The sequence below is a fragment of the Talpa occidentalis genome, unplaced genomic scaffold (genome assembly GCF_014898055.3).
Source record: "Talpa occidentalis isolate TD23 unplaced genomic scaffold, MPIMG_talOcc4v2.1 talOcc4.6, whole genome shotgun sequence".
In the NCBI taxonomy this organism is placed as follows: Eukaryota; Metazoa; Chordata; class Mammalia; order Eulipotyphla; family Talpidae; genus Talpa; species Talpa occidentalis.
This window is the reverse complement of record NW_023604972.1, coordinates 101,227,394-101,241,603: the sequence shown is the minus strand read 5'-3', so window position 1 is coordinate 101,241,603 and position 14,210 is coordinate 101,227,394. Positions and strand designations below refer to the sequence as shown.

The 14,210-nt window shown below is 38.9% G+C and overlaps 1 long non-coding RNA gene across 2 annotated transcripts in view; it reads left to right on the top strand.

Annotated features, from left to right (window-relative positions):
* Nucleotides 1-14,210, top strand: part of LOC119261427 (uncharacterized) — a 173,101-nt gene that overhangs the window by 28,809 nt on the left and 130,082 nt on the right. The window contains exons 2-3 of one of the 2 annotated variants that reach the window (XR_008549294.1): nt 4,727-4,790; nt 11,915-12,129. This is a non-coding gene — a long non-coding RNA (uncharacterized LOC119261427). The remainder of the gene's footprint in view (nt 1-4,726; nt 4,791-11,914; nt 12,130-14,210) is intronic. The other variant, XR_005129001.2, reaches the window with a different exon arrangement.

The following is a 14,210-nucleotide window of genomic DNA, read 5'->3' as shown; positions in this document are numbered from 1 at the left end:
AATATCATGGTTGCCTTGACATCAGAGACTGCCCAAGGGTGGAGGCCACACCCTTGCTACAGAGATGGACAGCAGGCTGGGCAGAGTGCTCTCACCCTCACTGTAGAAAGTCCTAGGTCAATAACTTGCCACTTGGTCTTTCAGCGCTGGCAGATGGGACTTCATTGTTTGAAAGTTTCAGTTTGTAAAATGCAGACATTAAGGGTTAATCTACATTTTAAAATAGTTGTCTTTGGAGCAAATTGTGCTATATATGAGAAACCTGTGTGGAGTTCTGGGTTTTCTCTTTATGTTAGCTTTGGCAGGACCAGCAGCCTGTTTTGATGATAAAGCCAGCATTTGAAACCTGTATTTTATATCACAGAAAAACTAAGCAAATTTAAAACACTCCACATTTGCCTTTTGACACCCCATAACCAAGAGATGAACTTTAATTTCTGGGAGGCCTCCCAGTGATTAATGCCTTTCCATTTAGTACGTGAGAAGAATGAGCCGTATGTTACAGTTGGTCTTCTGTCCGTTTCCGAGAGAGCTGTGCCAGGACGTGATGTGCACTCGCGTTCTGGCACCAGGCTTCACACTTCTCACCCAGCACAGAGCCAGCTCACAGATCCTGTTCCGCACAGAGACTCCAGACACGCAGCCTGAATTTGAAGGCGGCCTCCTAAAATGTGGCAGGCACAGTCTTCCTCTTCTGAATTGGAGCCTGTGGTGTGGGGCTAGGACCTCTCTCAGCTGCTGGCAAAACAGTCTTGGGAGAGCTGTATTTGTTAGCTACTCTTATAAGCAATCTCTAAGAAGGTAAGGCTTAGTTAGCACCACGGGGCTGTTTCCCAAATGTTTTCTGTTTCCTATAAGTACTGTTAAGAGGAAACTGTTATGTTTCTCTTTTCACATTTTCATTAAAGATCACATACTCTTAGAGGGGACAGTATTGAAACTAAAGACCTTTGAAGACTTACTTGTTTCCTGCATTGTCCGTGGGAGAGAAGTGCCATTCACTGAGTTGTGACCACCCCTTTAAGGTACAAGGTAGGGTTGCAATTACTGCTCCCTGTGGCCATGCAACTTGTCCTGGTCAATAAAAATTGAACAGAAGTGACGTGTTAAGAGTCAGTACATCACTTAACATTTTCTTCCTTTTGCACCTCCAAAGACTGAAGAAGGTCCAGAGAAGGATTTCTAAAACCTGGTAAATAGGAAAGCTCTGCTCATCAGTGTTAGACTGGTAGTATAAGTAAGAAAGGCATGTTGATGTGTTAACCATTGAGATTTGAGGATTGTTTGTTACCCTTTCATAATCTAGCCTATGCTGATTGGTGGCCCTTGTTAACTAGGGAGTAGAACCAAACAGTACAGAGACAGGTTCATCTCTTTCTTGTCTCACTTTCTTTTAGTTATTAAAACCAGGTTTTAATGCACGTTTTCTCTATGTGCATAAGAGACAGAGTCTGCTTTAGAAGGTCTACCATACGCCAACTTTTCTCCTTGTAACAGACTTGAGGTATTAAAGCCTAAATTAAGAAGTGAGATGGGAGACTAACTAGTTTCACTATTAATCAGTGTTGTTTATTTTCTTTTCTCACATTGATTGGGAAGCCATAAGAGGGAGAAGTGAAGATGACACTTTCCCACTCCCAACATGTACAGTGCTTAGATGCTTCTATAGCACACCATGTAGTTATATGTGTAGATAACAAATGTGCACATTCTATTTTGTTGTTTCTTAGAAGTTCTGAAATGGTAGCAACCTAATGCTTTCTAGATGTGATAAGCAAGACATTAACATGGGCTCTAAGTTACTAAGCTCCGAGGGGTCTGCCTGCCCTAATTCCTTTCCCTTTGAAAGAAAATATCATGAGTATATGAATGAAATTTCACTCCCATGGTTAGGTTACATAATATATTGGCAAAAGTGAAGTGACTTTCCCAACGCAAATAACTTTTCTTCATTTATGTCAGTGGATGGATTTGTTATACTCTATGCAAAATTGTTTTAATAAAACGAGTTTGAAGCAGCCAAAAGGTGATCGATGTTTAGTAAAGACAATTAGGTCTGTTGTAAAGAAAGATGAAAGACATCAAGAAATTCAATTTGTTATTCAGGAGAAACTTTGTAAATTTGATTTTCCTGAAGGAGAGAGTTTTGTGGACCACAGAAGTTATGAATAGCTCCGAAACTGGAAGTGATCTTTTCTCATAGGGTCAAGGCAGACTCCTGGTGACACTGGGCTTCCATGTTCCTTTCCCCTCTCTGTGAGTATTACAAACCAGTGATGATGAAGGAACTTGACCTCTGTGACAGTGAGAGAACTTTTGAAAGATTGTTGAGTTTCAATGGTGGCCAAATCATACTTTGTTGGAAAATCTGAATGCTAGCATTAGTAGTATGGTAGGAACAAATATAATGGATCTCTTAGGCCAGAATAGAAAAAGCATTGGCTATCTTAAAATTTATCACTGAGTGATGTCTAGGAAAGAAGGTGCTTTTTTCTTCAGATAGATAAATTGTGAATTCAGTCAATCAACTATATACTATTTTGTTTATTAGTTATTACTTACAAATAACTAATAAATAGAATGCACTTGTAGAGTCTTTTAATGAAAGCTTTTTTCATTTATGCTTATTCACTTACTCACTTTAATATAGTCTTTTTGATAGTCTTTTAACAGTTGTGTTTTGGGAATTTCTATTCTTGCCCTTATCTGCATTTTTGCTTTGGGGAAGAGAATTAAGATTGCTCATCTCACCTTGATTGCACCCTCCTGCAGTGTTTGTGTTAAGGCTGAGTCTCAAAGAGCCTGGGTCATAAAGTGGAGTCATGGGCACAATGATTCCTTGTGTCTGATGCTATGTCCTACAGGCAGGAAAAATGTATTCATCTGGGAATGTCAATCAATTCATGATGAATTCAGAACGCTCTACCCTTGACTTTTCTGCATTATCCAGGGAAGTCTTAGACTGCCTAATGGTGATGGTGGTAAAGAGGTGAACAGGGTTACCAATGTCCTCTGAGTGCTCAGAAGATAATATTTATTGTGAAAAAGGGAAAATGTGGCTAATGTTATTTTAATTACTCTCAAAAGCAATTCTTTTTCTTTAAAAAGAGAACCAACTTCCCATGAATTGTTGAGAAACTTGTGTTCTTTTATATTTAAATCAGTTGATGATACCTACATCTGCAGTGGTAAATTATTACCGATTATATACCACTGCAAATGTCTGTGTATATTCTAAACTAAGTCCATGTGGGGTTTTTTTGTTTGTTTGTTTGTTGTTTTTTTGGTGGGACCCTCACTGGTGGCCGGAGAACAAACAGGCGCTGCAGAGGCTACAGGCAACCTCGCAGCCCAGTGCTCAACCGCTGTGCCAGCAAGGGAGGCCCGAAGTCCATGTGGTTTTAAGCAGATTTAATATGTGATCATGGAACAACTACAGTAGTTCCAAGTTTAACTTTTATAATTTACTATAGGATTTTGTGCATCTTCATTTCTCATTTTTATAGAGGGATACAACAAAAAAGTTCCACAAAAATAAATTTAGGAATAGGAGGCTCCCTGGTGGTGCAAGGGGTTAAATCTCAGCACTATGAAGCTATCCACAGCCACTGCAGCAGGGAGCTAAACCACATGGCTCAGCAGACCTTTCCTGTCTCTCCTGCTGCTCCCCTCAGCTGTGTATTTCAGTCAATCCTCCTGTTCTGCTCCCCACTGTGTCTCTACTAAATCCTCTCACCTCCTGCACCTTTGGCCTGTACCCCAGTTCTTGTATGCTTAAATAAATAAATCTTTAAAAAAATAACAAATGTAGGAACAATACCTAGGAACAACTCATATGAAAATGGACCGGAAATAGTTCATTATATTATACTATCACAACAAACTTCTAACCCTACCACGTTTAATAGTTTCCTTACATAAGGAAATGAAGGTTTTCATTTTGCATTGTTCTTTCTTAGTAACAACCTTTCATATCTGGATGATCATTAATACCAATTCTTTGCACATCTCTTCCCTCTCTCATTTTCTACTGATATTCAAAGTTAGGTTCTCGTAGGTTCTCGTAACCCCATATGTGCCCTGTTGTATTGAACTTTGGATTTTCAATTGCTTTAGCACTGGACTTCACTTTCCATTAAGTCTTTCTTTGTAGCAGACACTGGAGTTCCTAGTCCTGGCATCCTACTGCAGCATCCTTATCCTAGGTAGTTGTTAATATGCAATATGTCATGGGAATTCTTCTAAACCTTGATGCTCAGCAGTCCCTTTTGGGTCCTTATATCATAATCATATCAGGATTTGTGTCTTGACTGTGTGGGCATAGATAATTATAAGAAAGAATAAATAAGAAAGGTGCAAATAACTTACATTATTTCTGACTGCCACCTGAGATAGTATCTGAACAATATATTTGAATTTATTTCTTCACACTCCTTTCTGAAGATGGGGTTTGCAAATTCTACCTAAGTTTTCAGAATCTACCTTATTAAAAGGCAATATAAGGTTAGCTTTACATCCCAACTTTCTGGAAAAGTTTAGACAAAATTATAGGTATCTCTGGAAATAATGCTGAGAATTTATGTCTCTAAGAACATCCAAAATGGTTGAGGTTCAAATGCCTTTGTAATAGTCCCAAGTAAATCCTCTCAGAATTTTCTGTCTTAGTTTTCATCTTATCTTCCACTCTTCCTCTAAATCAGTGGATTTCAATCTGTTCTCTTTACAGATGAGAGCGTTGCAGAACCCCCACAGCTCTATAGCAGTAGAGGAGAAAGTGAAATGGTACAAAAGTAGGTGTAAATGTTTTAGAGTTGTCCCATTTACTCTTTCACAAAGTAGCATTGTTTTTGCTCATTTCATTTATTTTCTCTGTTTTGCATATTGGATTTGAATAGAGGGATGTGATTCTTGATTTCCTCAATCAATCATCCCAAATCTTTCCTTCCTTCTGCATCAAAATTTCTTGAAAAATATATCTATAATACTCTACTAAAATTGTCACTTTGTCATCTCAATTTTCTAATTATGTTGTCTTTATCTTTTACAATTAACTTTGACACCAATTACAAGTCTCCCCATCATTTAGACTCTGTCTCACACAATATCCTGAATATAGCCCTATATTTCTAAAAGTTTTTACTCCACTTTTTTTTCCTGGATTTTATTCTCCCACTTATGTCAAGTATGAGTTGGAAGTTGTTTTTTTTTTTTTTAAGATTTATTTGTTTATTTATACAAGAACTGAGTATAGTCAGAAGTGCGGGAGGGTGAAGAATTCACCAGAGCCAGAGCGGGGAACCCAGAACAGGCAGACTGATGAAATACAATGCTGAAGGGAGCAGTGGGCACAGCAGGAGAGGTCTGTGTGCCATGTGGGACCCTCGCTGGTGGCCGGGGATTGAACTGGTGCTGCAGAGGCTGTGGGCAGCTTGGTAGTCCAGCGCTCAACCGCTGCGCCACCAGGGGAGGCCCATGAGTTGGAAGTTATTGATCAAGTGATTTATTAGAAAAGGAATAGAAGAGGAGGAGAGACAAAGGATAAGGCAGGAGAGAAAAACAACTAAGCAATAATATGGCTTCTGTTGGAGAGCAACTTCAGTTGATCCTATAGAATGATAAGGATTTCAAAATGCAACACAATTTTCTTTCTGAGGCAAAGACCTGGACTTTGTATCCATACTTTCAGTCAACAATTGGCAGTAGGGAGAAGGATGTTCCAGCTAGTTAAGAGAATCAGGATACCTTCTCATTGGCATCTACTATAACTTCTTTAGCTATGTTCTTTTCCCATTTGTCATGTTTCCCTTAAGGTGTTGTACTATACTATTACATTCTGTGTGTACACAACTGTCTGTCACATGCATATCAGTAGCATCTGATCCCAACTTCAGATCAGCAATTCATCATTTATTATACACTGCTATCCCTCAAGCTTAACAGTTCCAAAACTAAAATCGTTACTCATCTCCCCAAACTAACTTTACTGTGTTTGTAAATGGTGTCATTATTCTCCATTATTGGGGTCAAATGACTTTAAAATGTTAGACTTTCTTCCTCTGTCATCAAATGATCTGTTATGCTTTCTTCTTTATCGCCCATTATCAATTCCTTGCCAAGCACCAGTGATCTTTCTATCTTCACGTTTTTATTCTTCATTTGTAACATTTTCTTCATCTTTAATGCTTTTCTACTCATGTGTGCATTCAGACATGGAAGAATTGATGAAATGAGGGATTTGATGTTGCTGGGCTTCCTTTCTCAGGTCTGTTGTTATCAGCTATACATTCCTTTCATTAAATTTTGAACAAGTCAATGCTATGTTGACTTTTCCAAGTGAAACTTCTTTAACGTCTTGCCCCAGGCCAGTACTTTGTACCTTTCTAACTAAATAATCTGTGTAAATATACATATTAGAGAGGGACAAAAGTTACATTAATATTTTGAAGACAAAGCTTTTATGCCTTTTCCGCCTAACCTGTTGCCATAGTTAAGAAAATATGACCTATGGTATATCAGTAAAGAAAATATTTGGGGGGGAATTTTGTGGAATGTTTAAATTCATCAAAAGTTCTAACAAAGCCAGTTCTCATGTATACTTTATTAGTATCACTGCTGGATTGCTGCATTTTTGCCTGGTTAAAAATAGCCAGAGATTATAAAGATAGCAGTGATCATAAGGCAATATCCTCTTAAAATGAAGACAGCTCTACATTCTTAGTTGAATCTAATATTAAGTATTTACTTATAACTAAATAATATTTTTATATTTTGATTCCAATGATATTTTGTTATTTTCCTACTTCCTAAGGCTCTTGCCCATAGGCCAGTTCTGCCTTGTGTAGGAAAGAGATTTGGTTAATTCAGTGGAATAATTACACATTTTAGCACTGAGATAGAGAGTTAGGAATTAGAAATGAATGTTTGATTAATTCCAAATTGACAAAGCACAACTTCAGAGGGAAATTGCAGTGGACATTTTAGCAATTACTTTCAAATGATCAACAGGTATATGTAAAGGTGCTCAGGATCACTAACCATCAGAGAAATGCAAATCAAAGCCACAATGAGTTATCAACTCATACCTGTTAGAATGGCTATCATCAAGAAGACAAAAGATAACTAATTTTGTGGAAAAAAGATAAACTTTGTGCTCTGTTGGTAGGAATGTAATTTATTTAGTCACAACAGAAAACAGTATGGAGGTTTCTCAAAATACTAAAAATAGAACTACAATATGAACCAACATCACAATATACTGATATATCCAGAGAAAATAAAAACAGGATGTTGAAAAGATATCTGTACTCCTACATTTATTGCAGCATTATTCACAATAGCTAAGATATGGAAATTTCTTAAATTTATGCAATGTTTGATGTTAGTTAAGTCTCAATAAAATGATTCTCTATATAAATTAAACATTATTTTTATGCTATGTATTATCAGTCATGTAGTGACCCAGACATCAATGAAACTCTTTCCTTTTAAACTTTAACCAATTTGTTCAATTTTTCTGAAATAGGTGACTGGTTTGGAGCAGCTAGTTTGTTACTACTGGAAGTGAAATTCTCCAGTTGATATTATTTTTATATTGATCGGAGTGATCAATTTCATATGAATATTTTAACTAAGCTAATATCCCTTAATAAAATGCAAAAAGCCTATAAATAATGAGGAACAAATAAGTAAACTGTGGTTCACTCAAACAATGGACTATTATTCAGCACTAAAATTAAATGAGTTATCAAGCCAGGAATAAATATGAAGGCATTTTCAGTGCATTTTACTAAGTGAAAATATTGCATGATTTTCACTAGATGACATTCTGGAAATGGCATAACCATGGAGACAGTAAAAAAAAAAAACAAAACTGTGATTGCCAGATGTTGGAAGAGGGGAGGGAAGGAATGAATAGGCAGAGCAGGAGGATTTTTAGGAAAGTGAAACTACCATGTGATGCTATAATGATGGACACATGTCTTTATACATTTATCTAAATCCATAGAATGTGCAAAACCACTCATGAACCCTAATATAATATAGGGTCTTTGGATAATTTTGCGTCACTGTAGGCTCATCAATTGTGCCAAATATACCACTCAGGCAGGGGATGAAGGTAACAGAGGACGTGATGCATGTATGAAGTTAGAGGGTGCATCGGAAATCTCTGAACCTCCCCTGGCTTTGCTGTTTTAAATTTGAGGTCTTAATTTTATTTATTTATTTATTTGTTTGTTTATTTTTAAAGATTTATTTATTTATTTATACATACAAGCACTGGGTACCGTCAGAAGCGCTGCAGAGTGAGAGAATTCACCAGAGCCAGAGCGGGGAACAGAACAGGCAGAAGGACCAAAGTACACTGCTGAGGGGAGCAGTGGGCGGCAGGAGAGGTCTGCGCGCCATGTGGGACCCTCCTCCAGTGGCCTGGGAGCAGCCGGGGATCAAACCGGCGCTGCCAAGGCTGCGGGCAGCTTCGCAACCCAGTGCTCAACCGCTGCGCCACCGGGGAGGCCCTGAGGTCTTAATTTTAAAAGTGACATAAGGGGCCTCCCTGGTGGCGCAGGGGTTAAAGCACCATGAGTTGGATCCCGCCAGGGAGCTGACCCACATGGTGCAGCAGACCTCTCTTGTCTTGACTGCTGCTCCCCTCATCAGTATTTCAGTAGATCTACCTGTTCTGCTCCCCACTCTGTCTAGGGTGAATCCTCTGCCCTCCCCCCCATCCACCCCCAGCACAGCTCTAGCCTACACCCCAGTTCTTGTATGCATAAATAAAAATAAATCTTAAATAAAAAAATAAAAAGTGACATAGGAAATTTAAAAAGTAAATAAAAATTATACAATGAAGACTATGGTACAATAATGAAGAAAACAGTTTGTAGATTTAAGAGAAAATTAGACATGGAAGAAATGAGTTACCTGAAAACAGATCTGAGGAAATGATTCAGAAAGAAACATAGAAGAACACAAAGATGAAAAACACAGATGAAGGATCAGAAATTTAGAAGATTCAGAGTAGAAATTTAATATCCAGATCCTTTAAATCTCAGAAGAGGAGAAAAAAGAGCCTGGGGTAGATGAAATATTCTACAAAGAAATAGCTGCAAATACTTCAATGAAAGATACACACCTTGATATTTTAAAAGCCCAACTGAATCATAAATGGGGACATTTTTAAAAATCTTTCTTAGGTACACAATAATAGCTCAGAAAAAACAAAGAGACAACTATAAAAGCAATTTAAGTATATTACCATTAAAGAAATAATGGTTACACAAGAGCTTTCTCCTTAAATGCAACAATGAAAACCGTAAGCTGAAAGGAATGATGTTTAAGATGTTTTAGGAAAAAAAAAAGAATTTCAAAACTGAAATTTGGTAGCCAATCATATAAACATCCTTCAAAAATGAACATAAAATATAAGTATTTTTATTGACCAACAACACAATAAAAAATATGATCACTGGCCCTCCCCGGTGGCGCAGCGGTTGAGTGCCAGGTTTCAAAGATGCCCGCAGCCTCTGCAGCGCAGGTTCGATCCCCAGCTGCCCCCCAGCCACCAGAGGATGGTCCCACATGGCGTGCAGACCTCTCCTGCCGCCCGCTGCTCCCCTCAGCAGTGTATTTAGTTCTTCTGCCTGCTCTACTCCCTGCTCTGGCTCTGGTGAATTCTCTCACCCTTCTGTGCTTCTGACTGTACCCAGTGCTTGTATAAATAAATAAATAAATCTTTTAAAAAAAATATGATCACTATTAGGTTACACTACGGAAAATTCTACAGGATATGTTTTAGGAAGAAGGAATAAAATCCTAGAGAAGACAAGAGATATGGGGTGGGTGTGGGTGGGGGAGATGCTGACTATAAATGTAACCCTAATGAGTATCAATTGATTAAAACATTAAAAATATTCTTTTATGGTGTTTAGTAAATTTTTGTTTTAATATCATTAAAATACCTGACAGCAGTAATTTATGAATTAGGTGCTGTTAAATGGATTTCAGATGCTCCGAAGTCTTTACATTTTTCTGCAGAAGTACTGAAACTATATTGAAAAAATGATTGGAAAGAACTGAAAAAAGTTAATTCTTAAGTTAAGTGTGAACGTTTAAACTTTGAGCATGAGCAATGCCACAGGTGCTATGTTTGTCCAAGGCCATAATCTCTACATATGGTGTAAATTACTGATGAGTGTGCATGCTGCCAGCTTAATATTACAAGTGCCTACATCTCTCTTTCTCCCTTTCTGAAGGAATTCTATGACAGTGAAACTTACTCCACCACAATAGGCACGGTATACTTTATGCAAAGAAGCTAGCCACTACACTGGTATCTTGCAAGCAGTGAGGATAGAACTTGGTGGAAAATGTACTAGCCACTCAGAGCTCTAGCAAAATGACCCTGTGGTATGTTTGACAGAGTCCCAGAAGATTCACAATAGGATCAACCCAAAGTTTTCCCCTGCAATGCTGGCTCATCCATGCACACCCATAATGGCTTCTCTTCCTTCTGCGTTTTATAACTCATACATCCCCAGCTCTTCCAGGAATTTCTCCTATGTAAGCTTCTGGCACTTAACTCCTTATTGTAGGGTCTGGTTTTAAGGAAGCCCCAAGACAACTGCACCACACTTGGCTCTAAAAAACCCTGATTTTTAGGATCTGGTTCTGGTATCAGATTTCTTGGCCATCAGATGACAAAAACCCACTTTTTTATTGAAGTAATATTGCATTGCATCATTGCATAAATTTCTGTTGAATCATTGAAAAGCAACATGTATATATGGCGCATTAAGTTCACCTCTAAAAGTTCAATCCTTCTTACCAATTGTTGATGGTAAAATGTGCTGTGAAAAATCTTTTGTGTATGAACTATCACAATGCCTTAGACTAGCACTGTGACAGAAAGGGATAAAATATTGGTTGGCAGAGGAAAGTACTGCTTTTGAATTAGCTCTAGCATCTAAGCATTAATGCTTGGCAATTATAAGCAATGTAGAGCTAGATGGCTTTTATTTACTGATTTAGAGGCCTTGAAGAAAGATACAGATAAGCTTACCTCAGCAAAGAAATCCGGAAGGCTGACATGGAAATACTGAAAGAAATCCTAATCTGCTTCCAAATGTCTGAACATGCCATAAATCAGACCCCCGAATTTTTATAAAGATGTTCCCCTTCCAGCAGGGATATTTAACATCAGTATCCTGATTGGGAAGTGAAACCAGGGCCCCACAACGTGTTCTACTGGGCGAGAATGGCTCTTGCCCACCCCTGGCTAAGGGGCGAGCACTGTTGGAAAAGTGCGCTTGCACCACAAGTTACAGCCTGCAGGCAGCCCCTCCCCTGGGTGCCAGCAAGGCCAGAGCTCAAAGCCCATCCGGAGCATCTTGCTGGCGGCTAAAAGTGCTGCGTGGGCTACTGGAGGAACAGGGGTGGCAGGGCTTGATGGTGGCCCTGTGCTAGCCTTTTTATATTTGGCTCCTTGAACGTAGAATGGACTGATGAGAAGCAAGCAAGTTCATCAGCTCACTAATTATTCAGGTCTTTTTTTTTTTTTTTTTAAGATTTATTTATTTATTTATACATACAAGCACTGGGTACAGTCAGAAGCGCGGGAGGGTGAGAGAATTCACCAGAGCCAGAGCAGGGAGCAGAACAGGCAGAGGGACCGAGCTACACTGCTGAGGGGAGCAGCGGGCGGCAGGAGAGGTCTGTGAGCCATGTGGGACACTCGCCTGGAGGCCGGGGATCGAACCGGTGTTGCAGAGGCTGCGGGTAGCTTTGCAAGCCAGCGTTCAACTGCTGCGCCACCAGGGAGGCCCTTATTCAGGTCATTTTTGAGAGCTGTTAGCAGGTGTATCTGATGCCAGGAACTGCGTTTAAGTGCTGCTTCTTCTATTGCTGTCTGGTCCAGCATCTGGTGCTGTCCATCCCGACCTTCAGACTGTGGGTATGGGCTGCTGCAGCGTCACCTCAGCAGCCCTGCGTGTGAGCACCTCCAGCAGCAGTGAGTTGGATCCCTGCGGCTCCTTGCCGGCTGCCTGCGCTCCAGGCCCTACTGGTGGGACGTTGCCATTTTGAACCAGCGAACTTTTGTTTGGAGCTTCTGGACAGTGGGCACTCTCTACGGTGAGTTACCCAGACACTTGTGGTCCTAGAAACTTTTTGTTTTCCCTGTTTGTTAAATAAACCCCATTATTGTTCCTGAACCTTAGTGGTCTTGCACTTGTGCATGGGTGACCTATCTTCTACAGCGCACTGTCTTTGACCTGCTATAGCCCCCACATAGTCCTGTTTCAGAAGGCGCAGAACTTAGTATGTGGCAGGGGAGAATGTAGATTTTTGAAAACTTCCCAGGTGTTCCTAAATCCGCCAGGCCAGCAGATTCAGTCCTCTCGTTTACTAAAGGAGAGCAGTCTCCAGTGCACTCAACTATCAGAGGCTAGATGGCTGTAATTACCCTACTGAGCAGTGAGGCTAGAATGACTTAGTTTCTCAGAGATCCATGTCTAACAGACCATGAAGTTCCTAGAAGCTAGATAGAGAGGCAGCCAACAAAGATATTTCCTAACTAATAAAACTGATCACGAGCAGGTGAGTAAAAGGCTAAAGCTAGGCTCCACAATTGAAGTCTTCTTAACAAATGCATTAAGTCTACTTTGCCATTTTCAATTTTCCTTAACTAGTTCTATAAGTTTCTTTCACATTCAGCACTTTTAATGCTGTAGATTTCCCTATCTATCATGTTTCTTTAAAATTATGTACTTAGCCCACTAGAATGTAAATTTCACAAGGCTATTGGGGGAGGCATCTATTTTATGTAGTGATGTATCCCAAAGACCAGAACAGTGACTGTCACATAGGAGGGACTCGAACTTTGGTTCATAGAGTAAGTCTTCTCACTGCCATAGAGATATTTTTTTCTGAATGCATAATGCTGTACAATGTAGTACAATTGGTCAGTTGCAAGGGATTATTGAGAATAAAGGTCCATGAATCTCGTGGCACTGTAGAGACATTGTCCATTCCTTTAATGTAGTGTGAGTATTGTCAGGAGGAATTCCTGGTAGGCTGGGTGTGCAAAGAATAGTTAAACTTTATTCCTAGGTAATTTGTGTACAATTGGTTTGTGGACCCAGGCCTTGATTTGTGTTGTCTTGAAGAATTTCATTTTCTCTTTATTATCATCCTCTTGGATTTTACCCTGTTTTATTTTAAATATCATTGTAATATTCAAAAATTCTTTAAGGAAAAAATGGGATGCACTTATAAGTATTAAATAATATCTTTCAAAATGAATCATTGGTAATGGACCTAGCATTTGGAAGGGGTTAATGCACTATCCAAACAGGCTAACATACTATGAGAGAAAGATGTACTCCAAAGACCTGAGTAATCCCGCTGTTAACCTTTCCTAGCAAAGCTGTGTAAGGTACTTCACCATTGGTTCAAGTGACTCTTTTTCTTTTCATTGAAACTAGCTGGAATTTTTATTAAGTGTCATTAATCAAAGGTGAAAAATTCTACGAGCAGGAAAATTGTCAGTGAAACTGGCTGCTGTATGTGGGAAAAAATAAATAAAAGGGTTTGATAATTATATATTAACTCAAGCAGTAATAGTCTTTTCAAATCATCATAGGTTGAAGCTCCTCTTTGATTTTAGGGGTCTAATTTTGGGGAAGACCTATTAATCTTTTTTCCATTTCTTTGCCTTTCTTATTCAGTAATTGAACTGTTCAGGTGTTATTGATTAATGTAGCTTTCTTAAATGACAGGTTGGTATGTCAGCCACAGCTCTTCTCTATGCTGTTCTTACATCTGAAATGACTCATGAGATTTCTGGAATGCAGAGAAAGAATAAAGATTTTAAGTTTTCTTATATAAATGGGTAGACTTGGGCAACATTAAAAGGGGGAAATCTTGCTTTTTTGGGATCGCTGGCATTGTGGTATTGGGACTAATTGGAATGAACTTTGCATTGTATCAAGAGAAACAGCTAGTTTCTTATAAACAGCAGATTTGAGGAGAAAATGGACCTTAGGAAGGTTTTGATTAGTATGTTCCCATAAGCCTTTAACTGAAATCACTATGGGAAATAATTCTATTCCAGATGTAGCATATTGAGGCTTATGTTAACTGCAACAAGTAGGTAGGTAAAGATCTTCATATTTTAATAGGTTCACATCATAGGGGAAAAAAGAGAACACAAT